This window comes from Xiphophorus couchianus, chromosome 18 (genome assembly GCF_001444195.1).
Source record: "Xiphophorus couchianus chromosome 18, X_couchianus-1.0, whole genome shotgun sequence".
Lineage (NCBI taxonomy): Eukaryota > Metazoa > Chordata > Actinopteri > Cyprinodontiformes > Poeciliidae > Xiphophorus > Xiphophorus couchianus.
The window spans coordinates 31,668,572-31,691,493 of record NC_040245.1 but is presented as its reverse complement, the minus strand read 5'-3'; positions in this window follow the sequence as shown (position 1 = coordinate 31,691,493).

The following is a 22,922-nucleotide window of genomic DNA, read 5'->3' as shown; positions in this document are numbered from 1 at the left end:
TGAAAAAGTGACAATATGTGAATTTTCAGCACTGCGTTCAATTTCAGCCTTATTAGCTTTGGAACAGCATAGAAATGCTGAGATGCAGTAGTTCTGGTGGTTTGAAGCTGGAACCAAGTCTAAATTTTGAGTTTCATGAGTTTTGAATGTTAGAGACCAAAAAAGCGTTTTCTCAGCGAGAGAAGTGAAAAAGTGACAATATGTGAATTTTCAGCACTGCGTTCAATTTTCAGCCTTATTAGCTTTGGAACAGCATAGAAATGCTGAGATGCAGTAGTTCTGGTGGTTTGAAGCTGGAACCAAGTCTAAATTTTGAGTTTCATGAGTTTTGAATGTTAGAGACCAAAAAAGCGTTTTCTCAGCGAGAGAAGTGAAAAAGTGACAATATGTGAATTTTCAGCACTGCGTTCAATTTTCAGCCTTATTAGCTTTGGAACAGCATAGAAATGCTGAGATGCAGTAGTTCTGGTGGTTTGAAGCTGGAACCAAGTCTAAATTTTGAGTTTCATGAGTTTTGAATGTTAGAGACCAAAAAAGCGTTTTCTCAGCGAGAGAAGTGAAAAAGTGACAATATGTGAATTTTCAGCACTGCGTTCAATTTTCAGCCTTATTAGCTTTGGAACAGCATAGAAATGCTGAGATGCAGTAGTTCTGGTGGTTTGAAGCTGGAACCAAGTCTAAATTTTGAGTTTCATGAGTTTTGAATGTTAGAGACCAAAAAAGCGTTTTCTCAGCGAGAGAAGTGAAAAAGTGACAATATGTGAATTTTCAGCACTGCGTTCAATTTTCAGCCTTATTAGCTTTGGAACAGCATAGAAATGCTGAGATGCAGTAGTTCTGGTGGTTTGAAGCTGGAACCAAGTCTAAATTTTGAGTTTCATGAGTTTTGAATGTTAGAGACCAAAAAAGCGTTTTCTCAGCGAGAGAAGTGAAAAAGTGACAATATGTGAATTTTCAGCACTGCGTTCAATTTTCAGCCTTATTAGCTTTGGAACAGCATAGAAATGCTGAGATGCAGTAGTTCTGGTGGTTTGAAGCTGGAACCAAGTCTAAATTTTGAGTTTCATGAGTTTTGAATGTTAGAGACCAAAAAAGCGTTTTCTCAGCGAGAGAAGTGAAAAAGTGACAATATGTGAATTTTCAGCACTGCGTTCAATTTTCAGCCTTATTAGCTTTGGAACAGCATAGAAATGCTGAGATGCAGTAGTTCTGGTGGTTTGAAGCTGGAACCAAGTCTAAATTTTGAGTTTCATGAGTTTTGAATGTTAGAGACCAAAAAAGCGTTTTCTCAGCGAGAGAAGTGAAAAAGTGACAATATGTGAATTTTCAGCACTGCGTTCAATTTTCAGCCTTATTAGCTTTGGAACAGCATAGAAATGCTGAGATGCAGTAGTTCTGGTGGTTTGAAGCTGGAACCAAGTCTAAATTTTGAGTTTCATGAGTTTTGAATGTTAGAGACCAAAAAAGCGTTTTCTCAGCGAGAGAAGTGAAAAAGTGACAATATGTGAATTTTCAGCACTGCGTTCAATTTTCAGCCTTATTAGCTTTGGAACAGCATAGAAATGCTGAGATGCAGTAGTTCTGGTGGTTTGAAGCTGGAACCAAGTCTAAATTTTGAGTTTCATGAGTTTTGAATGTTAGAGACCAAAAAAGCGTTTTCTCAGCGAGAGAAGTGAAAAAGTGACAATATGTGAATTTTCAGCACTGCGTTCAATTTTCAGCCTTATTAGCTTTGGAACAGCATAGAAATGCTGAGATGCAGTAGTTCTGGTGGTTTGAAGCTGGAACCAAGTCTAAATTTTGAGTTTCATGAGTTTTGAATGTTAGAGACCAAAAAAGCGTTTTCTCAGCGAGAGAAGTGAAAAAGTGACAATATGTGAATTTTCAGCACTGCGTTCAATTTTCAGCCTTATAGCTTTGGAACAGCATAGAAATGCTGAGATGCAGTAGTTCTGGTGGTTTGAAGCTGGAACCAAGTCTAAATTTTGAGTTTCATGAGTTTTGAATGTTAGAGACCAAAAAAGCGTTTTCTCAGCGAGAGAAGTGAAAAAGTGACAATATGTGAATTTTCAGCACTGCGTTCAATTTTCAGCCTTATTAGCTTTGGAACAGCATAGAAATGCTGAGATGCAGTAGTTCTGGTGGTTTGAAGCTGGAACCAAGTCTAAATTTTGAGTTTCATGAGTTTTGAATGTTAGAGACCAAAAAAGCGTTTTCTCAGCGAGAGAAGTGAAAAAGTGACAATATGTGAATTTTCAGCACTGCGTTCAATTTTCAGCCTTATAGCTTTGGAACAGCATAGAAATGCTGAGATGCAGTAGTTCTGGTGGTTTGAAGCTGGAACCAAGTCTAAATTTTGAGTTTCATGAGTTTTGAATGTTAGAGACCAAAAAAGCGTTTTCTCAGCGAGAGAAGTGAAAAAGTGACAATATGTGAATTTTCAGCACTGCGTTCAATTTTCAGCCTTATAAGCTTTGGAACAGCATAGAAATGCTGAGATGCAGTAGTTCTGGTGGTTTGAAGCTGGAACCAAGTCTAAATTTTGAGTTTCATGAGTTTTGAATGTTAGAGACCAAAAAAGCGTTTTCTCAGCGAGAGAAGTGAAAAAGTGACAATATGTGAATTTTCAGCACTGCGTTCAATTTTCAGCCTTATAGCTTTGGAACAGCATAGAAATGCTGAGATGCAGTAGTTCTGGTGGTTTGAAGCTGGAACCAAGTCTAAATTTTGAGTTTCATGAGTTTTGAATGTTAGAGACCAAAAAAGCGTTTTCTCAGCGAGAGAAGTGAAAAAGTGACAATATGTGAATTTTCAGCACTGCGTTCAATTTTCAGCCTTATTAGCTTTGGAACAGCATAGAAATGCTGAGATGCAGTAGTTCTGGTGGTTTGAAGCTGGAACCAAGTCTAAATTTTGAGTTTCATGAGTTTTGAATGTTAGAGACCAAAAAAGCGTTTTCTCAGCGAGAGAAGTGAAAAAGTGACAATATGTGAATTTTCAGCACTGCGTTCAATTTTCAGCCTTATAGCTTTGGAACAGCATAGAAATGCTGAGATGCAGTAGTTCTGGTGGTTTGAAGCTGGAACCAAGTCTAAATTTTGAGTTTCATGAGTTTTGAATGTTAGAGACCAAAAAAGCGTTTTCTCAGCGAGAGAAGTGAAAAAGTGACAATATGTGAATTTTCAGCACTGCGTTCAATTTTCAGCCTTATTAGCTTTGGAACAGCATAGAAATGCTGAGATGCAGTAGTTCTGGTGGTTTGAAGCTGGAACCAAGTCTAAATTTTGAGTTTCATGAGTTTTGAATGTTAGAGACCAAAAAAGCGTTTTCTCAGCGAGAGAAGTGAAAAAGTGACAATATGTGAATTTTCAGCACTGCGTTCAATTTTCAGCCTTATTAGCTTTGGAACAGCATAGAAATGCTGAGATGCAGTAGTTCTGGTGGTTTGAAGCTGGAACCAAGTCTAAATTTTGAGTTTCATGAGTTTTGAATGTTAGAGACCAAAAAAGCGTTTTCTCAGCGAGAGAAGTGAAAAAGTGACAATATGTGAATTTTCAGCACTGCGTTCAATTTTCAGCCTTATAGCTTTGGAACAGCATAGAAATGCTGAGATGCAGTAGTTCTGGTGGTTTGAAGCTGGAACCAAGTCTAAATTTTGAGTTTCATGAGTTTTGAATGTTAGAGACCAAAAAAGCGTTTTCTCAGCGAGAGAAGTGAAAAAGTGACAATATGTGAATTTTCAGCACTGCGTTCAATTTTCAGCCTTATTAGCTTTGGAACAGCATAGAAATGCTGAGATGCAGTAGTTCTGGTGGTTTGAAGCTGGAACCAAGTCTAAATTTTGAGTTTCATGAGTTTTGAATGTTAGAGACCAAAAAAGCGTTTTCTCAGCGAGAGAAGTGAAAAAGTGACAATATGTGAATTTTCAGCACTGCGTTCAATTTTCAGCCTTATTAGCTTTGGAACAGCATAGAAATGCTGAGATGCAGTAGTTCTGGTGGTTTGAAGCTGGAACCAAGTCTAAATTTTGAGTTTCATGAGTTTTGAATGTTAGAGACCAAAAAAGCGTTTTCTCAGCGAGAGAAGTGAAAAAGTGACAATATGTGAATTTTCAGCACTGCGTTCAATTTTCAGCCTTATTAGCTTTGGAACAGCATAGAAATGCTGAGATGCAGTAGTTCTGGTGGTTTGAAGCTGGAACCAAGTCTAAATTTTGAGTTTCATGAGTTTTGAATGTTAGAGACCAAAAAAGCGTTTTCTCAGCGAGAGAAGTGAAAAAGTGACAATATGTGAATTTTCAGCACTGCGTTCAATTTTCAGCCTTATTAGCTTTGGAACAGCATAGAAATGCTGAGATGCAGTAGTTCTGGTGGTTTGAAGCTGGAACCAAGTCTAAATTTTGAGTTTCATGAGTTTTGAATGTTAGAGACCAAAAAAGCGTTTTCTCAGCGAGAGAAGTGAAAAAGTGACAATATGTGAATTTTCAGCACTGCGTTCAATTTTCAGCCTTATTAGCTTTGGAACAGCATAGAAATGCTGAGATGCAGTAGTTCTGGTGGTTTGAAGCTGGAACCAAGTCTAAATTTTGAGTTTCATGAGTTTTGAATGTTAGAGACCAAAAAAGCGTTTTCTCAGCGAGAGAAGTGAAAAAGTGACAATATGTGAATTTTCAGCACTGCGTTCAATTTTCAGCCTTATTAGCTTTGGAACAGCATAGAAATGCTGAGATGCAGTAGTTCTGGTGGTTTGAAGCTGGAACCAAGTCTAAATTTTGAGTTTCATGAGTTTTGAATGTTAGAGACCAAAAAAGCGTTTTCTCAGCGAGAGAAGTGAAAAAGTGACAATATGTGAATTTTCAGCACTGCGTTCAATTTTCAGCCTTATAGCTTTGGAACAGCATAGAAATGCTGAGATGCAGTAGTTCTGGTGGTTTGAAGCTGGAACCAAGTCTAAATTTTGAGTTTCATGAGTTTTGAATGTTAGAGACCAAAAAAGCGTTTTCTCAGCGAGAGAAGTGAAAAAGTGACAATATGTGAATTTTCAGCACTGCGTTCAATTTTCAGCCTTATAAGCTTTGGAACAGCATAGAAATGCTGAGATGCAGTAGTTCTGGTGGTTTGAAGCTGGAACCAAGTCTAAATTTTGAGTTTCATGAGTTTTGAATGTTAGAGACCAAAAAAGCGTTTTCTCAGCGAGAGAAGTGAAAAAGTGACAATATGTGAATTTTCAGCACTGCGTTCAATTTTCAGCCTTATAGCTTTGGAACAGCATAGAAATGCTGAGATGCAGTAGTTCTGGTGGTTTGAAGCTGGAACCAAGTCTAAATTTTGAGTTTCATGAGTTTTGAATGTTAGAGACCAAAAAAGCGTTTTCTCAGCGAGAGAAGTGAAAAAGTGACAATATGTGAATTTTCAGCACTGCGTTCAATTTTCAGCCTTATAAGCTTTGGAACAGCATAGAAATGCTGAGATGCAGTAGTTCTGGTGGTTTGAAGCTGGAACCAAGTCTAAATTTTGAGTTTCATGAGTTTTGAATGTTAGAGACCAAAAAAGCGTTTTCTCAGCGAGAGAAGTGAAAAAGTGACAATATGTGAATTTTCAGCACTGCGTTCAATTTTCAGCCTTACTAGCTTTGGAACAGCATAGAAATGCTGAGATGCAGTAGTTCTGGTGGTTTGAAGCTGGAACCAAGTCTAAATTTTGAGTTTCATGAGTTTTGAATGTTAGAGACCAAAAAAGCGTTTTCTCAGCGAGAGAAGTGAAAAAGTGACAATATGTGAATTTTCAGCACTGCGTTCAATTTTCAGCCTTATAAGCTTTGGAACAGCATAGAAATGCTGAGATGCAGTAGTTCTGGTGGTTTGAAGCTGGAACCAAGTCTAAATTTTGAGTTTCATGAGTTTTGAATGTTAGAGACCAAAAAAGCGTTTTCTCAGCGAGAGAAGTGAAAAAGTGACAATATGTGAATTTTCAGCACTGCGTTCAATTTTCAGCCTTATAGCTTTGGAACAGCATAGAAATGCTGAGATGCAGTAGTTCTGGTGGTTTGAAGCTGGAACCAAGTCTAAATTTTGAGTTTCATGAGTTTTGAATGTTAGAGACCAAAAAAGCGTTTTCTCAGCGAGAGAAGTGAAAAAGTGACAATATGTGAATTTTCAGCACTGCGTTCAATTTTCAGCCTTATAGCTTTGGAACAGCATAGAAATGCTGAGATGCAGTAGTTCTGGTGGTTTGAAGCTGGAACCAAGTCTAAATTTTGAGTTTCATGAGTTTTGAATGTTAGAGACCAAAAAAGCGTTTTCTCAGCGAGAGAAGTGAAAAAGTGACAATATGTGAATTTTCAGCACTGCGTTCAATTTTCAGCCTTATAGCTTTGGAACAGCATAGAAATGCTGAGATGCAGTAGTTCTGGTGGTTTGAAGCTGGAACCAAGTCTAAATTTTGAGTTTCATGAGTTTTGAATGTTAGAGACCAAAAAAGCGTTTTCTCAGCGAGAGAAGTGAAAAAGTGACAATATGTGAATTTTCAGCACTGCGTTCAATTTTCAGCCTTATAGCTTTGGAACAGCATAGAAATGCTGAGATGCAGTAGTTCTGGTGGTTTGAAGCTGGAACCAAGTCTAAATTTTGAGTTTCATGAGTTTTGAATGTTAGAGACCAAAAAAGCGTTTTCTCAGCGAGAGAAGTGAAAAAGTGACAATATGTGAATTTTCAGCACTGCGTTCAATTTTCAGCCTTATAGCTTTGGAACAGCATAGAAATGCTGAGATGCAGTAGTTCTGGTGGTTTGAAGCTGGAACCAAGTCTAAATTTTGAGTTTCATGAGTTTTGAATGTTAGAGACCAAAAAAGCGTTTTCTCAGCGAGAGAAGTGAAAAAGTGACAATATGTGAATTTTCAGCACTGCGTTCAATTTTCAGCCTTATAGCTTTGGAACAGCATAGAAATGCTGAGATGCAGTAGTTCTGGTGGTTTGAAGCTGGAACCAAGTCTAAATTTTGAGTTTCATGAGTTTTGAATGTTAGAGACCAAAAAAGCGTTTTCTCAGCGAGAGAAGTGAAAAAGTGACAATATGTGAATTTTCAGCACTGCGTTCAATTTTCAGCCTTATAGCTTTGGAACAGCATAGAAATGCTGAGATGCAGTAGTTCTGGTGGTTTGAAGCTGGAACCAAGTCTAAATTTTGAGTTTCATGAGTTTTGAATGTTAGAGACCAAAAAAGCGTTTTCTCAGCGAGAGAAGTGAAAAAGTGACAATATGTGAATTTTCAGCACTGCGTTCAATTTTCAGCCTTATTAGCTTTGGAACAGCATAGAAATGCTGAGATGCAGTAGTTCTGGTGGTTTGAAGCTGGAACCAAGTCTAAATTTTGAGTTTCATGAGTTTTGAATGTTAGAGACCAAAAAAGCGTTTTCTCAGCGAGAGAAGTGAAAAAGTGACAATATGTGAATTTTCAGCACTGCGTTCAATTTTCAGCCTTATAGCTTTGGAACAGCATAGAAATGCTGAGATGCAGTAGTTCTGGTGGTTTGAAGCTGGAACCAAGTCTAAATTTTGAGTTTCATGAGTTTTGAATGTTAGAGACCAAAAAAGCGTTTTCTCAGCGAGAGAAGTGAAAAAGTGACAATATGTGAATTTTCAGCACTGCGTTCAATTTTCAGCCTTATTAGCTTTGGAACAGCATAGAAATGCTGAGATGCAGTAGTTCTGGTGGTTTGAAGCTGGAACCAAGTCTAAATTTTGAGTTTCATGAGTTTTGAATGTTAGAGACCAAAAAAGCGTTTTCTCAGCGAGAGAAGTGAAAAAGTGACAATATGTGAATTTTCAGCACTACACTCAATTTTCAGCCTTATTAGCTTTGGAACAGCATGAAAATAATGAGATGTAGTAGTTCTGGTGGTTTGAAGCTGGAACCAAGTCTAAATATTGAGTTTCATGAGTTTTGAATGGGGCTGCACAGTGGCGCAGTTGATAGCACTGTTGCCTTGCAGCAAGAAGGTCCTGGGTTCGATTCCCGGCCGGGGTCTTTCTGCATGGAGTTTGCATGTTCTCCCTGTGCATGCGTGGGTTCTCTCCGGGTACTCCGGCTTCCTCCCACAGTCCAGAAACATGACTGTCAGGTCAATTGGTTTCTCTAAATTCTCCCTAGGTGTGAGTGTGTGTGGCATGTTGTTGTCCTGTATGTCTCTGTGTGCCCTGCGACAGACTGGCGACCTGTCCAGGGTGTACCCCGCCTCTCGCCCGGAACGTAGCTGGAGATGGGCACCAGCAACCCTCCCGACCCCACTAGGGACAATTTGAATGTTAGAGACCAAAAAAGCGTTTTCTCAGCGAGAGAAGTGAAAAAGTGACAATATGTGAATTTTCAGCACTGCGTTCAATTTTCAGCCTTATAGCTTTGGAACAGCATAGAAATGCTGAGATGCAGTAGTTCTGGTGGTTTGAAGCTGGAACCAAGTCTAAATTTTGAGTTTCATGAGTTTTGAATGTTAGAGACCAAAAAAGCGTTTTCTCAGCGAGAGAAGTGAAAAAGTGACAATATGTGAATTTTCAGCACTGCGTTCAATTTTCAGCCTTATAGCTTTGGAACAGCATAGAAATGCTGAGATGCAGTAGTTCTGGTGGTTTGAAGCTGGAACCAAGTCTAAATTTTGAGTTTCATGAGTTTTGAATGTTAGAGACCAAAAAAGCGTTTTCTCAGCGAGAGAAGTGAAAAAGTGACAATATGTGAATTTTCAGCACTGCGTTCAATTTTCAGCCTTATTAGCTTTGGAACAGCATAGAAATGCTGAGATGCAGTAGTTCTGGTGGTTTGAAGCTGGAACCAAGTCTAAATTTTGAGTTTCATGAGTTTTGAATGTTAGAGACCAAAAAAGCGTTTTCTCAGCGAGAGAAGTGAAAAAGTGACAATATGTGAATTTTCAGCACTGCGTTCAATTTTCAGCCTTATTAGCTTTGGAACAGCATAGAAATGCTGAGATGCAGTAGTTCTGGTGGTTTGAAGCTGGAACCAAGTCTAAATTTTGAGTTTCATGAGTTTTGAATGTTAGAGACCAAAAAAGCGTTTTCTCAGCGAGAGAAGTGAAAAAGTGACAATATGTGAATTTTCAGCACTGCGTTCAATTTTCAGCCTTATTAGCTTTGGAACAGCATAGAAATGCTGAGATGCAGTAGTTCTGGTGGTTTGAAGCTGGAACCAAGTCTAAATTTTGAGTTTCATGAGTTTTGAATGTTAGAGACCAAAAAAGCGTTTTCTCAGCGAGAGAAGTGAAAAAGTGACAATATGTGAATTTTCAGCACTGCGTTCAATTTTCAGCCTTATTAGCTTTGGAACAGCATAGAAATGCTGAGATGCAGTAGTTCTGGTGGTTTGAAGCTGGAACCAAGTCTAAATTTTGAGTTTCATGAGTTTTGAATGTTAGAGACCAAAAAAGCGTTTTCTCAGCGAGAGAAGTGAAAAAGTGACAATATGTGAATTTTCAGCACTGCGTTCAATTTTCAGCCTTATTAGCTTTGGAACAGCATAGAAATGCTGAGATGCAGTAGTTCTGGTGGTTTGAAGCTGGAACCAAGTCTAAATTTTGAGTTTCATGAGTTTTGAATGTTAGAGACCAAAAAAGCGTTTTCTCAGCGAGAGAAGTGAAAAAGTGACAATATGTGAATTTTCAGCACTGCGTTCAATTTTCAGCCTTATTAGCTTTGGAACAGCATAGAAATGCTGAGATGCAGTAGTTCTGGTGGTTTGAAGCTGGAACCAAGTCTAAATTTTGAGTTTCATGAGTTTTGAATGTTAGAGACCAAAAAAGCGTTTTCTCAGCGAGAGAAGTGAAAAAGTGACAATATGTGAATTTTCAGCACTGCGTTCAATTTTCAGCCTTATTAGCTTTGGAACAGCATAGAAATGCTGAGATGCAGTAGTTCTGGTGGTTTGAAGCTGGAACCAAGTCTAAATTTTGAGTTTCATGAGTTTTGAATGTTAGAGACCAAAAAAGCGTTTTCTCAGCGAGAGAAGTGAAAAAGTGACAATATGTGAATTTTCAGCACTGCGTTCAATTTTCAGCCTTATTAGCTTTGGAACAGCATAGAAATGCTGAGATGCAGTAGTTCTGGTGGTTTGAAGCTGGAACCAAGTCTAAATTTTGAGTTTCATGAGTTTTGAATGTTAGAGACCAAAAAAGCGTTTTCTCAGCGAGAGAAGTGAAAAAGTGACAATATGTGAATTTTCAGCACTGCGTTCAATTTTCAGCCTTATTAGCTTTGGAACAGCATAGAAATGCTGAGATGCAGTAGTTCTGGTGGTTTGAAGCTGGAACCAAGTCTAAATTTTGAGTTTCATGAGTTTTGAATGTTAGAGACCAAAAAAGCGTTTTCTCAGCGAGAGAAGTGAAAAAGTGACAATATGTGAATTTTCAGCACTGCGTTCAATTTTCAGCCTTATTAGCTTTGGAACAGCATAGAAATGCTGAGATGCAGTAGTTCTGGTGGTTTGAAGCTGGAACCAAGTCTAAATTTTGAGTTTCATGAGTTTTGAATGTTAGAGACCAAAAAAGCGTTTTCTCAGCGAGAGAAGTGAAAAAGTGACAATATGTGAATTTTCAGCACTGCGTTCAATTTTCAGCCTTATTAGCTTTGGAACAGCATAGAAATGCTGAGATGCAGTAGTTCTGGTGGTTTGAAGCTGGAACCAAGTCTAAATTTTGAGTTTCATGAGTTTTGAATGTTAGAGACCAAAAAAGCGTTTTCTCAGCGAGAGAAGTGAAAAAGTGACAATATGTGAATTTTCAGCACTGCGTTCAATTTTCAGCCTTATAGCTTTGGAACAGCATAGAAATGCTGAGATGCAGTAGTTCTGGTGGTTTGAAGCTGGAACCAAGTCTAAATTTTGAGTTTCATGAGTTTTGAATGTTAGAGACCAAAAAAGCGTTTTCTCAGCGAGAGAAGTGAAAAAGTGACAATATGTGAATTTTCAGCACTGCGTTCAATTTTCAGCCTTATTAGCTTTGGAACAGCATAGAAATGCTGAGATGCAGTAGTTCTGGTGGTTTGAAGCTGGAACCAAGTCTAAATTTTGAGTTTCATGAGTTTTGAATGTTAGAGACCAAAAAAGCGTTTTCTCAGCGAGAGAAGTGAAAAAGTGACAATATGTGAATTTTCAGCACTGCGTTCAATTTTCAGCCTTATAGCTTTGGAACAGCATAGAAATGCTGAGATGCAGTAGTTCTGGTGGTTTGAAGCTGGAACCAAGTCTAAATTTTGAGTTTCATGAGTTTTGAATGTTAGAGACCAAAAAAGCGTTTTCTCAGCGAGAGAAGTGAAAAAGTGACAATATGTGAATTTTCAGCACTGCGTTCAATTTTCAGCCTTATTAGCTTTGGAACAGCATAGAAATGCTGAGATGCAGTAGTTCTGGTGGTTTGAAGCTGGAACCAAGTCTAAATTTTGAGTTTCATGAGTTTTGAATGTTAGAGACCAAAAAAGCGTTTTCTCAGCGAGAGAAGTGAAAAAGTGACAATATGTGAATTTTCAGCACTGCGTTCAATTTTCAGCCTTATTAGCTTTGGAACAGCATAGAAATGCTGAGATGCAGTAGTTCTGGTGGTTTGAAGCTGGAACCAAGTCTAAATTTTGAGTTTCATGAGTTTTGAATGTTAGAGACCAAAAAAGCGTTTTCTCAGCGAGAGAAGTGAAAAAGTGACAATATGTGAATTTTCAGCACTGCGTTCAATTTTCAGCCTTATTAGCTTTGGAACAGCATAGAAATGCTGAGATGCAGTAGTTCTGGTGGTTTGAAGCTGGAACCAAGTCTAAATTTTGAGTTTCATGAGTTTTGAATGTTAGAGACCAAAAAAGCGTTTTCTCAGCGAGAGAAGTGAAAAAGTGACAATATGTGAATTTTCAGCACTGCGTTCAATTTTCAGCCTTATTAGCTTTGGAACAGCATAGAAATGCTGAGATGCAGTAGTTCTGGTGGTTTGAAGCTGGAACCAAGTCTAAATTTTGAGTTTCATGAGTTTTGAATGTTAGAGACCAAAAAAGCGTTTTCTCAGCGAGAGAAGTGAAAAAGTGACAATATGTGAATTTTCAGCACTGCGTTCAATTTTCAGCCTTATTAGCTTTGGAACAGCATAGAAATGCTGAGATGCAGTAGTTCTGGTGGTTTGAAGCTGGAACCAAGTCTAAATTTTGAGTTTCATGAGTTTTGAATGTTAGAGACCAAAAAAGCGTTTTCTCAGCGAGAGAAGTGAAAAAGTGACAATATGTGAATTTTCAGCACTGCGTTCAATTTTCAGCCTTATTAGCTTTGGAACAGCATAGAAATGCTGAGATGCAGTAGTTCTGGTGGTTTGAAGCTGGAACCAAGTCTAAATTTTGAGTTTCATGAGTTTTGAATGTTAGAGACCAAAAAAGCGTTTTCTCAGCGAGAGAAGTGAAAAAGTGACAATATGTGAATTTTCAGCACTGCGTTCAATTTTCAGCCTTATTAGCTTTGGAACAGCATAGAAATGCTGAGATGCAGTAGTTCTGGTGGTTTGAAGCTGGAACCAAGTCTAAATTTTGAGTTTCATGAGTTTTGAATGTTAGAGACCAAAAAAGCGTTTTCTCAGCGAGAGAAGTGAAAAAGTGACAATATGTGAATTTTCAGCACTGCGTTCAATTTTCAGCCTTATTAGCTTTGGAACAGCATAGAAATGCTGAGATGCAGTAGTTCTGGTGGTTTGAAGCTGGAACCAAGTCTAAATTTTGAGTTTCATGAGTTTTGAATGTTAGAGACCAAAAAAGCGTTTTCTCAGCGAGAGAAGTGAAAAAGTGACAATATGTGAATTTTCAGCACTGCGTTCAATTTTCAGCCTTATTAGCTTTGGAACAGCATAGAAATGCTGAGATGCAGTAGTTCTGGTGGTTTGAAGCTGGAACCAAGTCTAAATTTTGAGTTTCATGAGTTTTGAATGTTAGAGACCAAAAAAGCGTTTTCTCAGCGAGAGAAGTGAAAAAGTGACAATATGTGAATTTTCAGCACTGCGTTCAATTTTCAGCCTTATTAGCTTTGGAACAGCATAGAAATGCTGAGATGCAGTAGTTCTGGTGGTTTGAAGCTGGAACCAAGTCTAAATTTTGAGTTTCATGAGTTTTGAATGTTAGAGACCAAAAAAGCGTTTTCTCAGCGAGAGAAGTGAAAAAGTGACAATATGTGAATTTTCAGCACTGCGTTCAATTTTCAGCCTTATTAGCTTTGGAACAGCATAGAAATGCTGAGATGCAGTAGTTCTGGTGGTTTGAAGCTGGAACCAAGTCTAAATTTTGAGTTTCATGAGTTTTGAATGTTAGAGACCAAAAAAGCGTTTTCTCAGCGAGAGAAGTGAAAAAGTGACAATATGTGAATTTTCAGCACTGCGTTCAATTTTCAGCCTTATTAGCTTTGGAACAGCATAGAAATGCTGAGATGCAGTAGTTCTGGTGGTTTGAAGCTGGAACCAAGTCTAAATTTTGAGTTTCATGAGTTTTGAATGTTAGAGACCAAAAAAGCGTTTTCTCAGCGAGAGAAGTGAAAAAGTGACAATATGTGAATTTTCAGCACTGCGTTCAATTTTCAGCCTTATTAGCTTTGGAACAGCATAGAAATGCTGAGATGCAGTAGTTCTGGTGGTTTGAAGCTGGAACCAAGTCTAAATTTTGAGTTTCATGAGTTTTGAATGTTAGAGACCAAAAAAGCGTTTTCTCAGCGAGAGAAGTGAAAAAGTGACAATATGTGAATTTTCAGCACTGCGTTCAATTTTCAGCCTTATTAGCTTTGGAACAGCATAGAAATGCTGAGATGCAGTAGTTCTGGTGGTTTGAAGCTGGAACCAAGTCTAAATTTTGAGTTTCATGAGTTTTGAATGTTAGAGACCAAAAAAGCGTTTTCTCAGCGAGAGAAGTGAAAAAGTGACAATATGTGAATTTTCAGCACTGCGTTCAATTTTCAGCCTTATTAGCTTTGGAACAGCATAGAAATGCTGAGATGCAGTAGTTCTGGTGGTTTGAAGCTGGAACCAAGTCTAAATTTTGAGTTTCATGAGTTTTGAATGTTAGAGACCAAAAAAGCGTTTTCTCAGCGAGAGAAGTGAAAAAGTGACAATATGTGAATTTTCAGCACTGCGTTCAATTTTCAGCCTTATTAGCTTTGGAACAGCATAGAAATGCTGAGATGCAGTAGTTCTGGTGGTTTGAAGCTGGAACCAAGTCTAAATTTTGAGTTTCATGAGTTTTGAATGTTAGAGACCAAAAAAGCGTTTTCTCAGCGAGAGAAGTGAAAAAGTGACAATATGTGAATTTTCAGCACTGCGTTCAATTTTCAGCCTTATTAGCTTTGGAACAGCATAGAAATGCTGAGATGCAGTAGTTCTGGTGGTTTGAAGCTGGAACCAAGTCTAAATTTTGAGTTTCATGAGTTTTGAATGTTAGAGACCAAAAAAGCGTTTTCTCAGCGAGAGAAGTGAAAAAGTGACAATATGTGAATTTTCAGCACTGCGTTCAATTTTCAGCCTTATTAGCTTTGGAACAGCATAGAAATGCTGAGATGCAGTAGTTCTGGTGGTTTGAAGCTGGAACCAAGTCTAAATTTTGAGTTTCATGAGTTTTGAATGTTAGAGACCAAAAAAGCGTTTTCTCAGCGAGAGAAGTGAAAAAGTGACAATATGTGAATTTTCAGCACTGCGTTCAATTTTCAGCCTTATTAGCTTTGGAACAGCATAGAAATGCTGAGATGCAGTAGTTCTGGTGGTTTGAAGCTGGAACCAAGTCTAAATTTTGAGTTTCATGAGTTTTGAATGTTAGAGACCAAAAAAGCGTTTTCTCAGCGAGAGAAGTGAAAAAGTGACAATATGTGAATTTTCAGCACTGCGTTCAATTTTCAGCCTTATTAGCTTTGGAACAGCATAGAAATGCTGAGATGCAGTAGTTCTGGTGGTTTGAAGCTGGAACCAAGTCTAAATTTTGAGTTTCATGAGTTTTGAATGTTAGAGACCAAAAAAGCGTTTTCTCAGCGAGAGAAGTGAAAAAGTGACAATATGTGAATTTTCAGCACTGCGTTCAATTTTCAGCCTTATTAGCTTTGGAACAGCATAGAAATGCTGAGATGCAGTAGTTCTGGTGGTTTGAAGCTGGAACCAAGTCTAAATTTTGAGTTTCATGAGTTTTGAATGTTAGAGACCAAAAAAGCGTTTTCTCAGCGAGAGAAGTGAAAAAGTGACAATATGTGAATTTTCAGCACTGCGTTCAATTTTCAGCCTTATTAGCTTTGGAACAGCATAGAAATGCTGAGATGCAGTAGTTCTGGTGGTTTGAAGCTGGAACCAAGTCTAAATTTTGAGTTTCATGAGTTTTGAATGTTAGAGACCAAAAAAGCGTTTTCTCAGCGAGAGAAGTGAAAAAGTGACAATATGTGAATTTTCAGCACTGCGTTCAATTTTCAGCCTTATTAGCTTTGGAACAGCATAGAAATGCTGAGATGCAGTAGTTCTGGTGGTTTGAAGCTGGAACCAAGTCTAAATTTTGAGTTTCATGAGTTTTGAATGTTAGAGACCAAAAAAGCGTTTTCTCAGCGAGAGAAGTGAAAAAGTGACAATATGTGAATTTTCAGCACTGCGTTCAATTTTCAGCCTTATTAGCTTTGGAACAGCATAGAAATGCTGAGATGCAGTAGTTCTGGTGGTTTGAAGCTGGAACCAAGTCTAAATTTTGAGTTTCATGAGTTTTGAATGTTAGAGACCAAAAAAGCGTTTTCTCAGCGAGAGAAGTGAAAAAGTGACAATATGTGAATTTTCAGCACTGCGTTCAATTTTCAGCCTTATTAGCTTTGGAACAGCATAGAAATGCTGAGATGCAGTAGTTCTGGTGGTTTGAAGCTGGAACCAAGTCTAAATTTTGAGTTTCATGAGTTTTGAATGTTAGAGACCAAAAAAGCGTTTTCTCAGCGAGAGAAGTGAAAAAGTGACAATATGTGAATTTTCAGCACTGCGTTCAATTTTCAGCCTTATTAGCTTTGGAACAGCATAGAAATGCTGAGATGCAGTAGTTCTGGTGGTTTGAAGCTGGAACCAAGTCTAAATTTTGAGTTTCATGAGTTTTGAATGTTAGAGACCAAAAAAGCGTTTTCTCAGCGAGAGAAGTGAAAAAGTGACAATATGTGAATTTTCAGCACTGCGTTCAATTTTCAGCCTTATTAGCTTTGGAACAGCATAGAAATGCTGAGATGCAGTAGTTCTGGTGGTTTGAAGCTGGAACCAAGTCTAAATTTTGAGTTTCATGAGTTTTGAATGTTAGAGACCAAAAAAGCGTTTTCTCAGCGAGAGAAGTGAAAAAGTGACAATATGTGAATTTTCAGCACTGCGTTCAATTTTCAGCCTTATTAGCTTTGGAACAGCATAGAAATGCTGAGATGCAGTAGTTCTGGTGGTTTGAAGCTGGAACCAAGTCTAAATTTTGAGTTTCATGAGTTTTGAATGTTAGAGACCAAAAAAGCGTTTTCTCAGCGAGAGAAGTGAAAAAGTGACAATATGTGAATTTTCAGCACTGCGTTCAATTTTCAGCCTTATTAGCTTTGGAACAGCATAGAAATGCTGAGATGCAGTAGTTCTGGTGGTTTGAAGCTGGAACCAAGTCTAAATTTTGAGTTTCATGAGTTTTGAATGTTAGAGACCAAAAAAGCGTTTTCTCAGCGAGAGAAGTGAAAAAGTGACAATATGTGAATTTTCAGCACTGCGTTCAATTTTCAGCCTTATTAGCTTTGGAACAGCATAGAAATGCTGAGATGCAGTAGTTCTGGTGGTTTGAAGCTGGAACCAAGTCTAAATTTTGAGTTTCATGAGTTTTGAATGTTAGAGACCAAAAAAGCGTTTTCTCAGCGAGAGAAGTGAAAAAGTGACAATATGTGAATTTTCAGCACTGCGTTCAATTTTCAGCCTTATTAGCTTTGGAACAGCATAGAAATGCTGAGATGCAGTAGTTCTGGTGGTTTGAAGCTGGAACCAAGTCTAAATTTTGAGTTTCATGAGTTTTGAATGTTAGAGACCAAAAAAGCGTTTTCTCAGCGAGAGAAGTGAAAAAGTGACAATATGTGAATTTTCAGCACTGCGTTCAATTTTCAGCCTTATTAGCTTTGGAACAGCATAGAAATGCTGAGATGCAGTAGTTCTGGTGGTTTGAAGCTGGAACCAAGTCTAAATTTTGAGTTTCATGAGTTTTGAATGTTAGAGACCAAAAAAGCGTTTTCTCAGCGAGAGAAGTGAAAAAGTGACAATATGTGAATTTTCAGCACTAGCGTTCAATTTTCAGCCTTATTAGCTTTGGAACAGCATAGAAATGCTGAGATGCAGTAGTTCTGGTGGTTTGAAGCTGGAACCAAGTCTAAATTTTGAGTTTCATGAGTTTTGAATGTTAGAGACCAAAAAAGCGTTTTCTCAGCGAGAGAAGTGAAAAAGTGACAATATGTGAATTTTCAGCACTGCGTTCAATTTTCAGCCTTATTAGCTTTGGAACAGCATAGAAATGCTGAGATGCAGTAGTTCTGGTGGTTTGAAGCTGGAACCAAGTCTAAATTTTGAGTTTCATGAGTTTTGAATGTTAGAGACCAAAAAAGCGTTTTCTCAGCGAGAGAAGTGAAAAAGTGACAATATGTGAATTTTCAGCACTGCGTTCAATTTTCAGCCTTATTAGCTTTGGAACAGCATAGAAATGCTGAGATGCAGTAGTTCTGGTGGTTTGAAGCTGGAACCAAGTCTAAATTTTGAGTTTCATGAGTTTTGAATGTTAGAGACCAAAAAAGCGTTTTCTCAGCGAGAGAAGTGAAAAAGTGACAATATGTGAATTTTCAGCACTGCGTTCAATTTTCAGCCTTATTAGCTTTGGAACAGCATAGAAATGCTGAGATGCAGTAGTTCTGGTGGTTTGAAGCTGGAACCAAGTCTAAATTTTGAGTTTCATGAGTTTTGAATGTTAGAGACCAAAAAAGCGTTTTCTCAGCGAGAGAAGTGAAAAAGTGACAATATGTGAATTTTCAGCACTGCGTTCAATTTTCAGCCTTATTAGCTTTGGAACAGCATAGAAATGCTGAGATGCAGTAGTTCTGGTGGTTTGAAGCTGGAACCAAGTCTAAATTTTGAGTTTCATGAGTTTTGAATGTTAGAGACCAAAAAAGCGTTTTCTCAGCGAGAGAAGTGAAAAAGTGACAATATGTGAATTTTCAGCACTGCGTTCAATTTTCAGCCTTATTAGCTTTGGAACAGCATAGAAATGCTGAGATGCAGTAGTTCTGGTGGTTTGAAGCTGGAACCAAGTCTAAATTTTGAGTTTCATGAGTTTTGAATGTTAGAGACCAAAAAAGCGTTTTCTCAGCGAGAGAAGTGAAAAAGTGACAATATGTGAATTTTCAGCACTGCGTTCAATTTTCAGCCTTATTAGCTTTGGAACAGCATAGAAATGCTGAGATGCAGTAGTTCTGGTGGTTTGAAGCTGGAACCAAGTCTAAATTTTGAGTTTCATGAGTTTTGAATGTTAGAGACCAAAAAAGCGTTTTCTCAGCGAGAGAAGTGAAAAAGTGACAATATGTGAATTTTCAGCACTGCGTTCAATTTTCAGCCTTATTAGCTTTGGAACAGCATAGAAATGCTGAGATGCAGTAGTTCTGGTGGTTTGAAGCTGGAACCAAGTCTAAATTTTGAGTTTCATGAGTTTTGAATGTTAGAGACCAAAAAAGCGTTTTCTCAGCGAGAGAAGTGAAAAAGTGACAATATGTGAATTTTCAGCACTGCGTTCAATTTTCAGCCTTATTAGCTTTGGAACAGCATAGAAATGCTGAGATGCAGTAGTTCTGGTGGTTTGAAGCTGGAACCAAGTCTAAATTTTGAGTTTCATGAGTTTTGAATGTTAGAGACCAAAAAAGCGTTTTCTCAGCGAGAGAAGTGAAAAAGTGACAATATGTGAATTTTCAGCACTGCGTTCAATTTTCAGCCTTATTAGCTTTGGAACAGCATAGAAATGCTGAGATGCAGTAGTTCTGGTGGTTTGAAGCTGGAACCAAGTCTAAATTTTGAGTTTCATGAGTTTTGAATGTTAGAGACCAAAAAAGCGTTTTCTCAGCGAGAGAAGTGAAAAAGTGACAATATGTGAATTTTCAGCACTGCGTTCAATTTTCAGCCTTATTAGCTTTGGAACAGCATAGAAATGCTGAGATGCAGTAGTTCTGGTGGTTTGAAGCTGGAACCAAGTCTAAATTTTGAGTTTCATGAGTTTTGAATGTTAGAGACCAAAAAAGCGTTTTCTCAGCGAGAGAAGTGAAAAAGTGACAATATGTGAATTTTCAGCACTGCGTTCAATTTTCAGCCTTATTAGCTTTGGAACAGCATAGAAATGCTGAGATGCAGTAGTTCTGGTGGTTTGAAGCTGGAACCAAGTCTAAATTTTGAGTTTCATGAGTTTTGAATGTTAGAGACCAAAAAAGCGTTTTCTCAGCGAGAGAAGTGAAAAAGTGACAATATGTGAATTTTCAGCACTGCGTTCAATTTTCAGCCTTATTAGCTTTGGAACAGCATAGAAATGCTGAGATGCAGTAGTTCTGGTGGTTTGAAGCTGGAACCAAGTCTAAATTTTGAGTTTCATGAGTTTTGAATGTTAGAGACCAAAAAAGCGTTTTCTCAGCGAGAGAAGTGAAAAAGTGACAATATGTGAATTTTCAGCACTGCGTTCAATTTTCAGCCTTATTAGCTTTGGAACAGCATAGAAATGCTGAGATGCAGTAGTTCTGGTGGTTTGAAGCTGGAACCAAGTCTAAATTTTGAGTTTCATTTGTTTTGAATGTTAGAGACCAAAAAAGCGTTTTCTCAGCGAGAGAAGTGAAAAAGTGACAATATGTGATTTTTCAGCACTACAGTCAATTTTCAGCCTTATTATCTTTGGAACAGCATAGAAATGCTGAGATGCAGTAGTTCTGGTGGTTTGAAGCTGGAACCAAGTCTACATTTTGAGTTTCATGAGTTTTGAATGTTAGAGACCAAAAAAGCGTTTTCTCAGCGAGAGAAGTGAAAAAGTGACAATATGTGAATTTTCAGCACTGCGTTCAATTTTCAGCCATATTAGCGTTGGGACAGCATAGAAATGCTGAGATGCCGTAGTTCTGGTGGTTTGAAGCTGGAACCAAGTCTACATTTTGAGTTTCATGAGTTTTGAATGTTAGAGACCAAAAAAGCGTTTTCTCAGCGAGAGAAGTGAAAAAGTGACAATATGTGAATTTTCAGCACTACAGTCAATTTTCAGCCTTATTAGCTTTGGAACAGCATAGAAATGCTGAGATGCAGTAGTTCTGGTGGTTTGAAGCTGGAACCAAGTCTACATTTTGAGTTTCATGAGTTTTGAATGTTAGAGACCAAAAAAGCGTTTTCTCAGCGAGAGAAGTGAAAAAGTGACAATATGTGAATTTTCAGCACTGCGTTCAATTTTCAGCCTTATTAGCTTTGGAACAGCATAGAAATGCTGAGATGCAGTAGTTCTGGTGGTTTGAAGCTGGAACCAAGTCTAAATTTTGAGTTTCATGAGTTTTGAATGTTAGAGACCAAAAAAGCGTTTTCTCAGCGAGAGAAGTGAAAAAGTGACAATATGTGAATTTTCAGCACTGCGTTCAATTTTCAGCCTTATTAGCTTTGGAACAGCATAGAAATGCTGAGATGCAGTAGTTCTGGTGGTTTGAAGCTGGAACCAAGTCTAAATTTTGAGTTTCATGAGTTTTGAATGTTAGAGACCAAAAAAGCGTTTTCTCAGCGAGAGAAGTGAAAAAGTGACAATATGTGAATTTTCAGCACTGCGTTCAATTTTCAGCCTTATTAGCTTTGGAACAGCATAGAAATGCTGAGATGCAGTAGTTCTGGTGGTTTGAAGCTGGAACCTAAGTCTAAATTTTGAGTTTCATGAGTTTTGAATGTTAGAGACCAAAAAAGCGTTTTCTCAGCGAGAGAAGTGAAAAGTGACAATATGTGAATTTTCAGCACTGCGTTCAATTTTCAGCCTTATTAGCTTTGGAACAGCATAGAAATGCTGAGATGCAGTAGTTCTGGTGGTTTGAAGCTGGAACCAAGTCTAAATTTTGAGTTTCATGAGTTTTGAATGTTAGAGACCAAAAAAGCGTTTTCTCAGCGAGAGAAGTGAAAAAGTGACAATATGTGAATTTTCAGCACTGCGTTCAATTTTCAGCCTTATTAGCTTTGGAACAGCATAGAAATGCTGAGATGCAGTAGTTCTGGTGGTTTGAAGCTGGAACCAATTCTAAATTTTGAGTTTCATGAGTTTTGAATGTTAGAGACCAAAAAAGCGTTTTCTCAGCGAGAGAAGTGAAAAAGTGACAATATGTGAATTTTCAGCACTGCGTTCAATTTTCAGCCTTATTAGCTTTGGAACAGCATAGAAATGCTGAGATGCAGTAGTTCTGGTGGTTTGAAGTTGGAACCAAGTCTAAATTTTGAGTTTCATGAGTTTTGAATGTTAGAGACCATAAAAGCGTTTTCTCGGCGAGAGAAGTGAGAAAGGAACCCTGCAAATGTTTGTGCAGGAAAATTACTACAAGTTAACATCTGCTGATCATGTTATATTAAATGCTTATGAACTGTCACCAAAAGAACCTGTTTGAGCTACACATACAAGGTTGGAAGTTGTTTTCTACAGCTACTTTAGAACAAGTTGGCATTTCCCCTTGTTTTGAATTCCTTATCTTTTTTATAAAGCTCATGTGTTGTCTTTGCCTGGAAGAGCTTTTCACCCAGACCTTTTTCATTATTGACTGTCCTACAAGTTCTCTGTACTGTGCACAATATATGAATATTGAGTGATTTCACTTGACAGTGCTTGGTAAAATAATTTTTTCCACAACATGTTCAAGAGCTTGAGCATATTGTACAGGAAACTGTGAGAAAATGCCACCAGAAAAATGCAAGAAGCTTATGGATGTAAGAAACATTTGGATGCTGTCATTGCTGCCAAAAGGTGTGAGGAGGGATATCACATGCTAATTTCCTGTTTTGTCCGTTGGAATTAAAATAATTATGTTGAAATAGCAATTGTCTTTGTTAAATTACTTTGGACCTCAAATGGAAAGATTTTGCTGATGTAAATTTTGAATATTTCCATTTATTTCTAAAGATATTCTTTAAGCTATGCAAAACATGAACTTGTGCCAATAATGGTGAGCAGGACTGTATTAGGTAACAAGTCTGCAGTCATTAAAAATCATGGCAGCTACAACTGTCAGTGCTTACAACATGGACAACACTTTGATGTCCAGGCATAAAACATTGCTATGTTATGCAGGGCACTATAGCATAGCACTCACCCATCATCATCCATTAGAAGAAACGTTGGCATCTCATCCAAGCATTGAAGCCCTTTTATTTGGAGGCAGCATTGCAGTTTTGTAAAATGCACACCTTTCAATACGCTTGAAAAACCACCTCATTAAAGCACAAAAACTTTATTGAAAAACAGTGAAACTGGTATGAGAGCTTTTCAATTTAGGGAGTGCTGCAGAGTAATTTGTTTATGTCATCTGCTTAATTCTAAAAGCTTTTCCCTGAACCCCAGAGCTGAATTTTGAGGAATACTTAGGCCAAAAGAATAAGAAAAAAAAAAACAAACACTTGGAACCTCCATATGGCCTTTTTGTCTTTTTCTCCAACTTATGTTCAATGAAAGCTAAAGAGCCCAGTCAGATTAATGTTTTTGCAACAAATCCCATCAACAGCACTTCACTGGATCCAGAGGTTATTTTTCATCTCTTTTAGCCTAAATAAGTAAATGCTAATGCAATGCTGAAACAAATGGAATAGGCAGCCTAATGAAAAACATAAAAGTTTAATATTGTTTCCAGTCTATTTAAAACCTGCAGGGCTGAGAGGGGTGCAGAATGT